The 10,230-nt window shown below is 44.3% G+C and overlaps 1 pseudogene; it reads right to left on the bottom strand.

The window, feature by feature from the left end:
- Positions 1-957: 957 nt before the first annotated feature.
- Positions 958-2,250, bottom strand: LOC105720539 (keratin, type I cytoskeletal 18-like; annotated as a pseudogene).
- Positions 2,251-10,230: the final 7,980 nt, after the last annotated feature.

Genomic DNA, 10,230 nt, shown 5'->3' with positions numbered 1-10,230 from the left:
AACTTGTCCTACCTTATTCATTTTGCCTAGAGCATAATTAGCATCATAGCATAGATTCATCCAGAGGTAATTTTCCTAATCACCAGAAGGGGGACCTGGCTGACTGCAGTCAAGTGATTGCATTTTTTTCTTTTTTCTTTTTCTTTTCTTTTTTTGAGACACAGTCTGGCTCTGTCTCTCAGGCTGGAGTGCAGGGGCGCCATCTCGGCTCACTGTAACCTCTGCCTCCCAGGTTCAAGCGATTCTCCTGCCTCAGCCTCCTGAGTAGCTGAGATTGCAGGAGCCTGCCAGTGTTCCCGGCTAATGTTTGTATTTTGAGTAGAGACAGGGTGTGGGGGGGTCATCATGTTGGCCAGGCTGGTCTCAAACTCCTGACCTCAGGTGACCTACCCGCCTTGGCCTCTCAAAGTGGTGGGATTACAGACGTAAGCCACCACGCCTGGCCTGCATTTTGTACTCTACATGTAGAGAAGGAAAACCAACTGGCTTTCAGGATGAATTTGGAAAGCTTAGCTTTTCATGTAGCTGTTAAATCAGATGCAAAGTCATGCTTTATGTGGATCCTTATTTGCAGATTAAATAGCTTGATTAGATTGAGGTGGTGGTGGTTGTTTATTCCATTTTTTTGGTTGCTGTTTTTTCCATTTTTGCTAAGATTAAAAAAATATTCACTCAAGTTTCTGCACACCTGTAGTCCCAGCTAATTGAGAGGCTGAGGCAGGAGGATCCCTTGAACCCTGGAGTTTGAGACCAGCCTGGGGAACATAGTGAGATCTTGTTTCTAAAAAAACAAACAAACAAAAATAAGAATTCAAGTTTCCTTTTTTTTTTTTTTTTTTGGTCTGGTTGGTGGGTTTCCAATTTATCTGACTGGAGTATTTATTTATTTATCCTTTTTTGACCTCTGAACTTTTGATTGGCCTCCTGCTGCCCAAAGGGTCCCCTGCTTCTGATGGCTTAATGTCTCAGAACTTTGGTGTTGCTGGTCTCAGACATCACTTTGTCATCCACTATCTGGCGGGTGCTGGTCTTTTGGATGGTTTGCATGGAGTTGCTGCTGTCCAGGGCATCACCAAGATTGAAGTCTTCTCCGTCTTCCAGCAGGCAGCAGTAGGTGGCGATCTCAGCCTCCAGCTTGACCTTGATGTTTGGCAAGGCCTTGTACTCCTGGGCCTGGTGCTGTCCCTCTGCCTGGGTCTGTGCCAGCTCTGACTCCAGGTGTAGCAGGATCCCTTTGAGCTGCTCCATCTGCAAGGTGTAGCGGGCCTCCACCTGCCTCAGGGTGTTCTCCAAGTTGGTCTTCATATTTCTCATGGAGTCCAGGTCAATCTCCAAGAACTGGACTGTATGTCACAGCTCCGTGAGTGTCATCTCAGCAGCTCCAACCTCGGCGGACTGCGTGGTGACCACTATGGTGGTCTCCTCAGTCTGCTGAGACCACTACTTGTCCATCTCCTCTCTGTTCTTCTGAGCCAGCTCGTCATATTGGGCCTAGATGTCTGCCATGATCTCGGCGAGGTCCTGAGATTTGGGGGCATCTACCTCCACGGTCAACCCAGAGCTGGCAATCTGGGCTTGTAGGCCTTTTACTTCCTCTTTGTGGTTCTTCTTCATGAAGAGCAGCTCCTCCTTGTGAGCCTCGATCTCTGTCTCCAGCTGCAGCCAAGTGACAATGGTGTCATCAGTGACCTTGCGTAGTCCATGAATGTCGCTCTCCACAAACTGGCGCATGGCCAGCTCTGTCTCATACTTGACTCTAAAGTCGTCAGCAGCAAGACAGGCATTGTCAATCTGCAGAATGATGCGGGCATTGTCCACAGCATTTGCAAAGATCTGAGCCCTCAGGTCCTCGATGGTCTTGAAGTTATGGCCCTAGTCTCTGACCTGGGGTCCCTCCTTATCCAGGTGCTCCCGGATTTTGCTCTCCAGCTTCTGGTTCTTGGTCTCCAGGCTCCTCACTCTGTCCAGGTAGGAGACCAAACAGTCATTCAGACTTTGCATGGTCTCCTCCTTCTTCTGGATGCCTCCCATTCCTGCCAGACCCCTGGCCATCCCCGTAGCCAGGCCCCCGGACCCCATGCTGCCCCGGAAACTGGTGGAGTGGGACACAAAGATGCAGGAACCAGAGGCCCCAGCACTTGCATAGATGCTGGCCACACTATTGACTGGCCATGCACTGTAGTTGGGCACCTGGATGCAGCCCAGGGACTGGTAGTTGGTGGAAAAGGTGGAGTGAGTGGTGAAGCTCATGCTGCCTGGGGAGGAGAGCGAGAGGACAGGACTCAGGCTTTGCTGATGAGCGATTTATTTATTTATCTTGAGATAGAGTTTCACTCTATTGCCCAGCCTGGAGTGCGGTGGTACAATTTGGCTCACTGCAACTTCCACCTCCTAGGCTTATGCAATTCTCCTGCCTCAGCCTCCCGAGTAGCTTGGATTACAGGCACCTGCCACCATGCCCTGCTAATTTTTGTATTTTTGGTAGAAACAGGGTTTCACCATGTTGGCCAAGCTGGTCTTGAACTCCTGATCTCAAGTGATCTCTCTGCCTCAGTCTCACAAAGTGCTGGGATTACAGGTGTGAGCCACCATACCTGGCCCAATTGAAGTTTTTAAACCCAGCCTCAGGCACATTTCATCCATTCATGTGAGATTCCAGCTAACTGTGGCTGGCACAGGAATCAGATCTGACCCTTTTACCTCATACCCTAGATCCAAATCCTTTTGGTTTAACTTTCAAGATATGGTATATTTTTATTCCAAGTATATCTCAACATTTCTATCTTAGTCCAAAGCCCCGTATCTGTTTCCTGGACCACTGCAAAGCCCTGTAATGGTTTCTTTTTTTCTCCCACCCTTCTCACCCCAATGGTTTCTTTTCAAAGCATCAGCCAGAATAATATTTTAAAAATAGAAATTTGACCACAACATTGTCCTGCCTGTACTGGACAGGTGAGGGAGGCAGGTGGCATGGGGGAAAGGCTCCTCCATCAGTGCCTCACCACATTTAGAAAATGCCTTATTAGGCCTCACCAAGCCCTCCAGGATTTGGCTGGGGCCTCTCTTGCCACTCTTCATCTCCCATCCCCTTTCCCTCTAGGCACGCTGGGCTTCTTTATGTCAGAAACAGATGCTCTTACACTTGCAGTGCTCTCCGTCTGGTGCGTTACTTGCCCAGATATTACATTTGGCTTCTTCACATCACTCAGGCCTGTGTTCTGACTTCCCCATGTAAAGCATCACCATCATCTCTATCCCTTGGTCTGTTAATCCATTTGTAGATTATTTTTGCTGTAAGTAATGTTTACCTTCTTTTTATTTCATATGTATCATTTTTCTCCTTTACTAGAAAAAAAAAAAACCTCTGCTTTGCTAACTGGGGCCTTGGCGGGTAAGTGGGGATGATGGGGTAAGGGATAAATGAATACACATAGGGTGGTGTACACTGCTCGGGCCCCGGGTGCACCAAAATCTCAGAAATTGCCACTAAGTAACTTATCCATGTAACAAAAAACCCAGCTGTTCCTCAAAAACTATTGAAATTTAAAAAATTATAAAAAAATAAAACCTGTTAATCTCCAGCTCAGTGCCTTGCTCAGAGCAGACACTGAATAAAAATATAAAATAAAGGCATCTGTCAAACTTAGATCTGGAAGATACATCTCCTCATGAGTTACTCCTGGCACCTCTCCAGCTCTTCCTTGCTTAATCCTGGAAAAGTTTCCATTTCTCCAGCTTGAACCATCTCATCACCCTAGTCCTTCACGTATTTTCATCTTCTCCTCCTCTCTCCTTCTCTCTCAGGCATCAGTCTCATTGCTAGGATTCCACTGATTGCAAACATCAGACATTGTGCTAAGGACTTGACTTGTATTGTACTGTGGGTCATCCCTGACTGTCCTGTGAGTTAGAAGCTATTATGATCCCAGTTTCAGAGATGGGAAAACAGCAGCTCAGAGAGGTTAACCAACATGACCAGACTCACATGGCTCAGTGAGTGGCAGAGCCAGAAGCAGACCTGGTCTAATGCCAGAGCCATGCTCTCAATCTTTTTGCTGTCAGGAAGGTGCTCTGGTAGAAAAGACATCTTAAAATCATCTCTGGTAAATATAATATTTACAGATGGAAACAGTACAAAGAAGAAGCCTACGTTAAATATAATATCAATTCAGTAAACCTTTTTTCAATTCCTACCACGTTGCAGGTATAGTTTTAATATGTAAGATTGAGTAATATGATAATTTCAAAATTAAGTTTATGTATGATTCTAAATCATTTGTTGTCATTTTAACAGTATTCACAGTAACTTCACCAAGAGTAGATTCCATCTCAAGGAACCACTTTCTTTGCTCAATCATAGGAAACAATTTCTCATCTGTTCAAGTTTTATCATGACATTGCAGTAATTCCGTCACATCTTTAGGATCCATTTCTAATTTTAGCTCTCTCGCTGTTTCTACCAAATCTCCAATTACTTCCTCTACTGAAATCTTCAACCCTGCAAAGTCAACCATGAGGATTGGAATCAGCCTCTTACAAACTTCTATTAATGTTGCTATTTGGACTTCCTCCCATGAATTACAAATGTTCTTAGTGGCACCTGAGTCGTGCATGGTGGCTCACGCCTGTAATCCCAGCACTTTGGGAGGCCAAGGTGGGTAGATCACTTGAGGTCAGGAGTTCCAGACCAGCCTGGCTACCATGGTGAAACCCCATGTACTAAAAATATAAAAATTACCCAGGTGTGGTGGTGCATGCCAGTAATCCGAGCTACTCGGGAGACTGAGGCAGGAGAATCGCTTGAACCTGGGAGGTGAAGGCTATAGTCAGCTGAGATTGCACCGTTGCACTCCAGCCTGGGCAGCAGATTGAGACGCCATCTCAAAAAAAAAAAAAAAAAGTTCTTAGTGGCATCTGGAATGGTGAATCTTTTCTGGAAGGATTTCAGTTTACCTTTTCCAGATCCATCAGAGAAATCACTATCTGTGTCAGCAATAGCCATACAAAATGCATTTCTTAAATAATAAGACTTGCAATTCAAAATGACTTCTTGATCTGTGGGCTGCAGAGTGGATGTTTGCAGGCAAGAAGATAACATTAGTCTCCTTGTACACCTCCACCACAGTTCTTGGGTGACCAAGTGCATTGTCAACAAGCAGGAATATTTTGAGAGTAATCTTATTTGTTTCTGAACAGTAGTTCTCAATAGTGGGCTTAAAATATTTAGTAAACCATGCTGCAGAAGGTGTGCTGTTATCCAGGTTTTGTTCCATTGTTTAGAAATCACAGCAGAATAGAATTAACATACTTCTTAAGGGCCCTAGGATGTTCAAAGTGGTAAATGAGCATTGGCTTCAACTTCAAGTCACCAGCTGCATTAGCGTCTAACAAGAAAATGTGTCTGTCCTTTGAGGTTTTGAAGCTTTGAAGCCAGGCATTGACTTCTCTCTAGCTCTGAAAGTACCAGGATGCCATCTTCTTCCAACAGAAGGCTGTTTAATCTACATCGAAAGTGTGTTATTTAGTGTAGCCACATTCCAACAATGATCTTAACTACCTCTTCCTTTTTTTTTTGAGACTGAGTCTCATTCCCTCACCTGGGCTGGAGTGCAGTAGCATGATCTTGGCTCACTGCAACCTCTGCCTCCTGAATTCAAGCGATTATCCGGCCTCAGCCTCCCGAGTAGCTGGAATTACAGGCACCTGCTACCATGCCCAGCTAATTTTTGTATTTTTAGTAGAGACAGGGTTTCACCATGTTGGCCAGGCTGGTCGAGAACTCTTGACCTCAGGTGATCCACCCGCTTCGGCTTCCCAAAGTGCTGGGATTACAGGCGTGAGCCACCATGCCTGGCTTAATTAGATCTTCTGGATAACTTGCTACATCTTCTCCATCAGCACTTGCTGCTTCAGCTTGCACTTTTATGTTATGGAGACAGCTTCTTTCCGTGAGCCTCATAAATCAACACCTGCCAGCTTCAGACTTCTCTTCTGAAGCTTCTTCACCTCTCTCAGCTTTTATAAAATTGAAAGGAGTTAAGGCCTTCATATGAATTAGGCTTTGGCTTAAGGAAATGTGTTGGTTGGTTTGATCGTCTATTCAGACCACTAAAACGTTCTTCATGTCAGCAATGAGGCTGTATCGCTTTCTTATCATTGGTGTGTTCACTGGAGTAGAACTTTTAATTTCCATCAAGAACTTTTTCTTTGCATTCACAGCTTGGTGTTTAGCACAAGAGCCCTCACTTTTTTTTTTTTTTAAATCTATCTCAGTTTTCCACATGCCTTTCTCACTAAGCTTAATCATTTTTAGCTTTTGATTTAAAGTGAGATACTTGCGGCTCTTCCTTTCCTTTGAACACTGATAGGCCATTCTAGGGTTATTAATTGGCCTAATTTCAATATTGCTGTGTCTCAGGAAATAGGGAAGCTAGAGGAGAGGGAGAGAGATGGGAGAACAGCTGATTCATTGATTCAACTTAGTCAATTTTAGAACAAGGTACACCTGTACAACATATTTGCTCCTGACTCCCTTAATCTATGTTAGAAAGTCATCTAACATGGCCGGGCATGGTGGCTTATGCCTGTAATCCCAGCACTTTGGGAGGCCAAGGTGGGCAGATCACCTGAAATCAGGAGTTTGAGACCAGCCTGGCCAACATGGAGAAACCCCATCTCTACTAAAAATACAAAACTAGCTGGGTTTGGTGGCGGGCATCTGTAGTCCCAGCTACTCGGGAAGCTGAAGCACAAGAATTGCTTGAACCTGGGAGGCGGAGGTTGCAGTGAGCTGAAAATGCATCACTGCACTCCTGCCTGGGGTACAGGGTCCAGCCCTATAGGGTTCTGTGAGCCCCTCCCTGCTGGTGCGGAGACGAGAAATGGTAGAAATAAAAGACACAGACACAGATAGAGAAAAGAGAGTTTGGGCTCAGGAGTCCACTGCCAACCAAAGCTCGGAGACCTGCAGTGGCCCCGAGTGCCTGGACACTCTGACTTTTATTGAGTACAAAGCAGTGGGCAGGGAAGGTAGGGTGAGGTAATGGTGGTCGGTGATAGGGTCAGGGAAATCACGTGTCTCGAAGATAGGGGGCCCAATTCTTTCAAGTAGCCGAGGTGAGGAGAAAACCTAATGCGTCAGCGATCTTCTCGTATTTGTCAGAAATACCAAGGACACTAAGATTATGTTACTATTATTAATTCTTATCTCTTAAGAAAAAGAGAAACCGGGTGCAGGAACAGGGCGTGAGAGCAGACATGGAACGTGACCACCGGAGCACAGCATCACATAGACACGGTAAGCCCCCGGGTGTCTGTGGGCTTCTCAGTCATTTTGGACGTCTCCTTCCCTAGCTGGTTAAACAGCAGGCGCTTTCACAGCACTGGCACTGCCGCACAGCCAAGGCGCCCTCCGGCAGCCCTTATCTGGGTGTGACAGAGGGCTTAGAGCATCTTGCCTTAGGGTCACTTTGTTCACAATGTCACCTCAGTTCTGTGCTTCATAACCCAGTAGTCATTAGTAAAATTAGTAAAGGTTATATTGAGCATGTATCTTTATGATTATAAGTGAGTATAAGATTATATATGATTATATAAAGGAATAACTATGTGCCAACATTTCTAATTCTTTTCTAAATCAATATTTATATGAGAACAGGCTGAGGCTTCAGACCCTTGCCACGGCACTTGCGGGGTTTCCCCCTTACACGGGGCGACAGAGCAAGACTCCATCTCCAAAAAATAAAGAAAATCATCTAAGAATCTCCTTTCCCCAAGTTACACACCTCTTATCTTTCCCTCCTTTGGGCCCAGGGATCACATCAGCTGTCTTCTATTCTTCCACCTGGGGCCTATTTTCTCTTGGGCCTTCTGCCGAACTGAATTCAGCTCTTCAGCTTCCTTTCCCATCTCTTCATTCCCTTTTCAGAAACCCCCCCAAAACTCTTGACATTTAGAAAAATATTTGTAGTCTTTAAAAGCTACATTGAAGTGAACACAAGAGGGTAAAAATGAAAAACTAAATTCAAACATCAGAAAGTTACTAAATTTAATAAAAGAAAAATGAAAACTGAAAAGTATGTATCTGCAGTTCCCAAACTGGTGTGCAGTGAAACTTGTTTTGCTGGGCAGTAGTAAGCAGGCAGGAAAGTGTTTTGTATTCAAAGCTTGGAAACTCTGGCTTAAACAAAGTATGTCAGTTTATTTGTTGCAGACCTTCTTAGATCCTTTAATATGCCAAAATAATTTTGAGTTTGCAAGAGGAATTTTAGGCCTTGGTGTTCTTAACTTCTCTGAGCATTTTACGGCATAGTGATAATATTTTTTGCAAGAATGGCAGTCTTTGGCCAATTGCAGATAGGGTGGAGCCTGGTCTGTCCTATGTGCAATTGTCTTTCACTTATATTCACTTATAGTATAGGAAATTCTTCTTTTCGGAATTGGCAATATTCACTCTCCTCTCCCTATCCGCTCCCAATTTCTGAGGCTGGTTTTCCCTGCTTGGATCAGCAAGGCTTGTCCTTGGTCCCTTTCTCCTTTTGCCTGACAACACAAGTCAAAGAAGTGGAACAACAGCTGTTGTTAGGCCGCTGTGTCTCCAGTGGTTCAAGTGACAACATTTCCTCAAAGAAACTGGCTGTGTGGTCAATCTGTTTTTGTCTTCTCTGGGAGGGTTATCTCCAGGTCATTCCCAGACAGATGATATACAGGAAACTGGAAACTATTTAAGTAAGACCAAAGGAGCTGCTATGGAGTGTGCTGCACAGAGAAGAGCCATACACATATTATAGCTTGTGTTGGACAGGGCGACTCTTGCAAAGGATTCAACCAATAAATGACTCTCACCGAAAAAAACTTCTGCTTCAAAATAAAAAAATCCCCAGGGTGAAAGTTTGTGATCAGAGACTCTGAAAAGTATAAGCAGGGGAGTCCCATTAACTCACAAGGAATAAGATGCAGGCATTTTCAATCAAAGACAAACTTGGGGTTATACAAATAGGATGACCTCAGTGAATGTGACAGCTTTAAAAGCAGAGGACAAGTTGAAAGGGACATTTTGTCCCTAATGAATTTCTTTTTTCCTCTGGATTTCTATTTGTGAGCCTCACATCCTGTTCCCTCCTTGGACTGTTCTATGTGAAGTAGGACTATCTACCACAGGCACAACTGTAGTGATATGAACCCCATCACAGATGGAACTGTACAAGAAATCTATGTTTATTTTCCTATCACACAATCTAATTTTTGTTTGAGACTCTATCCCTTTAATGTAGCAGAAATCCATCTCTGTCAGTTTGGGGAGTTCCCCGACCCTTCCCAGAATTGCCCCTAACTTCTAGAGGATGTTCCCAGTGAAAAAAGGTGGCTCATGGGGGTATAGGGTTTGAGTGTAGTGTGTAGTCATCATTTTTCCATGCATGTCTAGGGCATTCACTGTGACGGTCAACACTAGTGTCACAACAAATCCCCCATCACTTCAGCTCCCATGGGGCCCACTCCCCTCAATATTAATCTCCAGGATGCACCACAAAATCATTTCTCTTCTAGGATATTCTTGCTTTTTCTCTTTGATTTGGGAATCCACAGACCTGTCTGAAGCTTGAGTAATTTCCCCTTCCCATCTGACACTTGAATGGGTGAGGGAGGAAGGGAAGGGTCTTTCTCAGGGGTCACCTTCGCATCCCTGTGCTCCTGACTTCTAACCCCTTTCCTTTCCCCACAGCTGGGAAATCTCCGTGTAATCTTGCATGAGAGTTCTTCTTCTCACTTAACAAAGAGGCTTCTACATCTTATGTATGCCTGTTTCTCTGAAATTCAAAAGTCAAAAGAAGCTCATTTTTTTCTCTACATTCTGTTAACCTACTCTGTCTGGGGGAAGTGGAACTCAGAATAGTCTATTTGCTGTTTGAAAGATGGTTAAGAATGAGGTTAGAGAAATATTACAAGAAAATAGTGACTAATGCTTCAAAATTATATCCTACCTCATGATTTTGTATTGATTAATTCCCTAACAGAGGTGGCTGGGATGGCATTTGGAACAAAGAGAAAACCTTTTGATATGTGCTAAATGGCACATACATGCTCTAATATTACACATAGGAGATTGTAAGAAAACATATTATTTGTAACAAATACAAATTATTTAGGATATGCACGGATTATATGGGGGTCCCTCTCTGCTGTGAGTTGGCTCTAGAACATGAACCTCATTGCTTCTCCTTCTAAGTACTG

This window comes from Aotus nancymaae, unplaced genomic scaffold (assembly GCF_030222135.1).
Source record: "Aotus nancymaae isolate 86718 unplaced genomic scaffold, 86718_ANA_hifiasm-v0.15.2.pri h1tg000016l, whole genome shotgun sequence".
NCBI lineage: Eukaryota > Metazoa > Chordata > Mammalia > Primates > Aotidae > Aotus > Aotus nancymaae.
Note: the sequence above shows the minus strand (reverse complement) of the source record. Positions and strands in the feature narration are given on the sequence as shown.